This window comes from Triticum aestivum, chromosome 5A (genome assembly GCF_018294505.1).
Source record: "Triticum aestivum cultivar Chinese Spring chromosome 5A, IWGSC CS RefSeq v2.1, whole genome shotgun sequence".
Classification (NCBI taxonomy): Eukaryota; Viridiplantae; Streptophyta; class Magnoliopsida; order Poales; family Poaceae; genus Triticum; species Triticum aestivum.
This window is the reverse complement of record NC_057806.1, coordinates 169,258,894-169,264,840: the sequence shown is the minus strand read 5'-3', so window position 1 is coordinate 169,264,840 and position 5,947 is coordinate 169,258,894. Positions and strand designations below refer to the sequence as shown.

The 5,947-nt window shown below is 41.0% G+C and overlaps 1 pseudogene; it reads left to right on the top strand.

The window, feature by feature from the left end:
• The first annotated feature begins 745 nt into the window (after nucleotides 1–745).
• LOC123106743 (ureide permease 1-like) lies at nucleotides 746–4,834 on the top strand (annotated as a pseudogene).
• Nucleotides 4,835–5,947: the final 1,113 nt, after the last annotated feature.

Sequence of the window (5,947 nt, the reverse complement as noted above, 5' to 3'; positions counted from 1 at the left end):
TTTGAACTCTTTTTATTATAGGTGAAATGTTTTCAAATACCCACTAGACATTTTTTTAATATGTGGCGAACATTTTTCAAATGCACACTAAACAATTTCCCTATACACAATGAACATTTTTTACATAGAGTGAGCAAACTTTTGAAATTTCTAACCTTTATAGGAAATTTTATACGATGAACAATTTTTAAAAACATATATTTAAATCTTTTGTAATAGACGCTGAACAAATTTTAAATACAAACTGAACATTTTTGTGATACACGCTGAACAAATATTTAAATACACATCAAACATTTTTGTGATATGTGCTGAACAATTTTAAAATACTCAATGAACATTTAAAAAATATACGTTGAACATTTTCGTAATATAGGGTGAAAATTTTCGTAAATATATGAAGGTTTTTTGTGTTTAAACAAACAATGAACTTTGTATAATGCATGAAAAAGGAAATAAAAATAAAGAAAGAAAATGGAAAAAAGAAAAAAAGAAAAGAAAAGAAGTAGAAACAAAAACAGAAAAAAGAGGCAAGCGTCTAATAGGGATTGTCCTAATTCAGCTAAAAAAGAGTACTACTAGTACTGAATTGTTGTAGCCCGATAGGTATGGGCCTCTAGGCCGTTGTTGGTCCAGGCAAAGGAAGGAGGAGGAGGTAGCATGGCGCTGCCGCGAGCATGGGCAACAGCTCTCCCTCGCAAACTGGCCGGGAACAGGGAGGAACACAAACCCGCCTCGCATTACCGTAATCACCAGGGAAGACAAGCGCCTCCCGTCTCAACATACATATATAGCTAGCGACGCAATGCAACCAAACCGAGGGGAGGAACAAACACAAAACTTCATCAGGATCGATCCTCTCGTCTTGTCCAACTCCGGTGTCGGTGCGTATCCCTTCCTAGTTTCGCCGATAAATCCGAGGCCGAGCAGAGAGAGCATCCAACCCGGCGGCGCCGTGACACGGCCGCTGCTCCCGGGCGCAGTCCACGGTAGTAGAGGTGGGGAGGCGCGCTCGCCCGCCGGTGGGTGGGTGTGCTAGGGTATTGAGAGGTTTTCCACCTCCGCGGTTTCCAATGACCCATCTCGGGATGCAACTTCTTTTCCCTTCCTTCCTGCCTATAAAGCCCCAATTCCACTGGTGCTCTGGTCTCCAAGCACACACGAGTTTTGTGGCAGCTAACTATGCCTGTGAGACTCAAACTCCTGCGGATCGAGTCGGACTTTTGAGTATCTGATATGCGCTAGTAATTTTGTTTGGGTTTAGAACAAACTGGACCATGATGTTTGGTTATTTTTTTGTGGTTATTGGACTGATTTTTCTTTTACGTTTTGTTCTGATATATGATCTGCAATGAGTGCTCCAAATCATTCAGTTTCATGCAAGCTTTGCGAAGATGAAGAAATAAGTCTCTTCATTGATCATTTGTATCCACAACTAATTCCAGATTCCTAACTTGAAAACTCTGAATTGATTTGATGATGAAGAAATCAGTGTGTTCATTGATCATGTGTATCCAGTATTAATTGCGGATTTGTAGCTTTACATAATTAATTCCAGATTCCTAACTTGGAAACCCTCAATTGGTTTGATGATGAAGAAATCATTGTGTTCATTGATCATCTCTATTCAGAATTAATTCCAGATTCCTAACTTGAAAACTCTCAATTGATGCCTGCAGGTGGTTGAAGGCCTCCCGACTGAATTGTGTGGTCTCCATCAAACAAGGCCTCAACATATTCATCGTAGAAGACAAAGGCAGTGCCATTGCTCTCATGTGTGCCGCCCTTCTCTTCTTGGGCACATGGCCAACATTGCTCACCCTCCTGGAGCGCAGGGGACGGCTACCGCAGCACACGTACCTTGATTACTCAATCAACAACCTCCTCGCCGCAGTCCTCATTGCGCTCACCTTGGGCCAGCTTGGGGAGAGCAAGAAAAACATGCCCAATTTCTTCACCCAGCTCAGTCAAGTTAGCTGTCTAACTAAGCATTCGTTTATTTATACAACAACTTCCTGATGAGACAATCGCTGATTCATCTGGTTTGCTGATTCAGAGTGAATTGTTTGATGAAGGATAACTGGCCTTCGGTGCTGTTTGCAATGGCAGGGGGTCTTGTGCTCAGTATTGGGAACCTTTCTACACAGTATGCTTGGACATATGTGGGTCTCTTAGTTACTGAGGTTATCTGTGCAAGTATGGTTGTTGTAATAGGTAAGTTGATCCCTGCAAACTGAATGTAGTAAACATTCTTATTATTTTTTCTGGTTATGCTTCTGATGATACATGTCACGTACAGCTCATTATTGATCCCAATGCTCCTTTATTAATGATTACAATAGGGACTGAATTACTAGGTTAGCACTAGTTGGTTTAAGTCAGTCTTTTGCCCAATAACACTGGTTATCTGACAGTTCTAGTTGCTTCAAAAAAGTGTGTGTCAATCTTAGGCGAATCATTTAGCAAGGTATTATTGTCTAGGTTTAAAAACATCTCAAGATATGAACAGCTTTGATGATACAAGTATAGCTGATATCTGAACTGAAAGAACCGATGCACCAAATTACATGTTGGATTTTTAGCTGCCTCTTTATTTTTTTTTAAATATTTCTTCTGTTAAGTCGTGTGTTGTATTTTCAGGCACAACACTGAATTATTTCCTGGACAACCGCATCAACAGGGCAGACATTCTTTTCACTGGAGTGGCATGCTTCCTTGTTGCAGTCATCCTCAGGACTGTTGTACACGCTTCTAATGCAGCGGATAATGAAGAAAAACTAAGTGAATCTACAAATGGCTACAACCTTGGGTAACATGGTCTCACTTTCTTGCACATTTTTACGTCACACGGAGTCACATTACCCACTGGTTCACTTACATCGGCTAGGTGCATTAGATGTCAATCTTTGTAAACCATTTTACGTCTTATTGTTGCTGCTCTGATCACTGTAATGTCTAATTTAACAAGACAAATGGAGGTATGGAGCCAAGCACACAAGTTATATATGGTGCATGACTACTGGTATTATTGATGTATCGCAGTTGCAGATTCTAGTTCCTAACTTTGCCTATTTCAGATGCACTAGAGGACATAGAGAATGGAGCTTCTGCAGAAGATGCCACCAGAGCTAAGGCAGGAACTGCAGAATACCTAATTGAGCTCGAAGGGCGGCGTTCAATTAAGGTAAACTCATAATTCTGTCACTAGTCATTATAGAATAATTCAGATAGTACTGGATGTTTGTTCTGAACCTCGTTTTCAAAAGCGAGAAGCATAATTATTATCGCAACATCAATGAACTGATCTAGCCAAACTTCTCCATTTTCCAGGTATTTGGATCGAGTACTCTCAAGGGGCTTGGGCAAGTTTTCTTTGCTGGTGTCTGCCTCTCGCTCTTCTCTCCAGCACTCAATCTGGCCACCAATGATCAGTGGCACACCCTGAAAGACGGTGTCCCACATCTGGATGTATACAATGCCTTCTTCTACTTCTCCATCTCGTGTTTTGTCATTGGTATCGGGTTGAACATCTTGTTCCTCTACCGCCCAATGACCGGCGTGCCAAAGTCATCCTTCAAGGCCTATCTGAATGACTGGGAAGGCACACAATGGGCTCTTCTTGCCGGTCTCCTTTGTGGTTTGGGCAGTGGCTTCCAGTTCATGGGTGGTCAGGTTGCTGGTTATGCTGTTGCTGATGCTGTTGAGGTTGGTTGAACCAATGTCTCGTGGTTCTTATATGTTTGCATCCAGCACCGTAAAAAGACATCTTCACTCTGAAGAGAAATGCACCATGTTTGCATTCTGTGTGATTCAATCAAGATGTTAAAATAATATTGAATCGCCAAAACATATCCTGTGGTAGATATAAGGGTTAATTTGATAAATGCCACTCCAATTATGGTGATTCATAAAAATGCCACTGCAATTTCCAAACTTGGAAAAATGCCACTGCAATTTTTGCAAAGTTTAAAACGCCACTCCAGACTTCGAAGAATGCCACTGGAAATGGCATGAAATGGCAATTTTCAAAGTTTGAAAATTGCAGTGGCATTTCTCAGAATCGCCAGATTTGGAGTGGCATTTATCAAATTAACCCTAGATATAATTTTCAGATTGAAGAGGAAACTTCTCTACACCTATGATTCTAACTGCTTCTGCATTGCTGTTTATCAGGCTTTGCCACTTGGGAGCACATTCTGGAGCATCGTGCTATTCGGGGAGTACCGGAAGTCGTCAAAGAAAATGTACACTCTGCTGGTGTTCATGCTGCTGATGTTCATCGCAGCTGTAGCAACGCTCATGGCTTCAGCTGGTCACAGGAGCACAAAGTGATCCATTGCCACATTCTGGGCCATCTTGCTATTCGACGGTACTGGAAGTCGTCAAGGAGAACTTCTGCTCATGTTGGTCGCCGACTGTAGCCATGCTTATGGCTTCATCTGGTCAAAGGCGCAACGCACAAAGTGATGGGTTGCCCCACCCTTTCATCTGTTCTTCTAGCTCGCAACTCCTCCTAGTCCTGTCACAAGGCGTAGGATGATGAAGTAAGATGGGAAGGCAAGTCGTTGACTCGGGAAGCAGTCCATGCCATGACAAAGTGAATCCTATCTGCGATGTTTTCGTCTGAATGGAGTTGCCAGGTGTGGCTGTACATAACCCCAAACAAGGGGAAACGTTTCAGTGCCTCCTTGGTTGAAAGAAATTTTGTAGGAATTTTGGAGGATTCTATCTCTTATAAAAGAATGTAGGATTGAAATCATAGAAATACTTTCTAGAATCCATTTTGTATTGCAAAATCCCAATTTGTCCAACCTCATGGAAACTTTAGTTTGTGTGCAACCAAACAAACTTCTATCAAATATTTTTGTGTTTTCAATTATTATATGATTCAAGATGCCATTTGCTTTTCCTATTCCTACTTCTATTTAAACCCTGCCAACTAAAGAGGTAGCATAATATTTTAGTCTTCAGATTTCAAATTCATACCAAATTATTATGTTTGATTCCATGTGAAAGGAAAAGACAACACAATATTTGATTCTGTTACTAATGAAATAAACTTCAAGGTTCTATAGAAATTAACATTCCATTCGTGAACAGGATAGCGTGCTGCAAAAATAATACTATAATCCTCCTAAACCTTAGGCCTCATTTGGCTCCATGATCAGGTGGCATAGGCCACAGCTATCCTGCATGACATGTACCGTGATACTTGTTTTTATCTTGATTGTTTTGTGGCGATGTAATGTGACACTGGTTGGCCCTGCTGTTTGAATAGATGGGATTATACATGTTTCCCAATTGTTTGATTAGATGAGATTGTACCTCCATAGTCGGTTCTTGAGAACCAAAGTAAAGATAGCTGAAAGAAAATAAAAGAAAAAAACAAGTCAACAACATGGGATTCCTGCAGATTGTAGAAGATGTGATGCAATGGTATTTTTGCATTATACTCCCTCCATTCCTAAGTATAGGACATTTTGGTAGTTCAATTTAAACTACCAAAACATCTTGTATTTAGGAACAGAGGATGCACAATCTAGTTCCTCCCCTTTTATTGTTCTCTAGTTGCTCTGCTCCTTTGTCCATAACTCCATATACATTATGTACATGTCAATTTGATAGTTGTATGGCTCTTCTTCCCTTTTGGGATATAAGTTGACCTTTTTATTCAAAAAGGGGGAAAGACCTTCAGCCTCTGCATCGAGTGATGCACACAGCCATATTAATTATTTAAAATGCCAAATAAATTAGCTTACATGGAGGGGGGGGGGGGGGGGAATGAGGCCATCCATAGGATATACCTCATGACAGCATCGCCCAATTGTACCACCAAACCTACAACGACATATTGGCAGATAAAGGGAGCAACGCTCCAAGACAATGCATTCAAGAAGGAAACTGCCCATGTCGATGTTGGCTGGTCTAACTAGATGTCAGACCAATA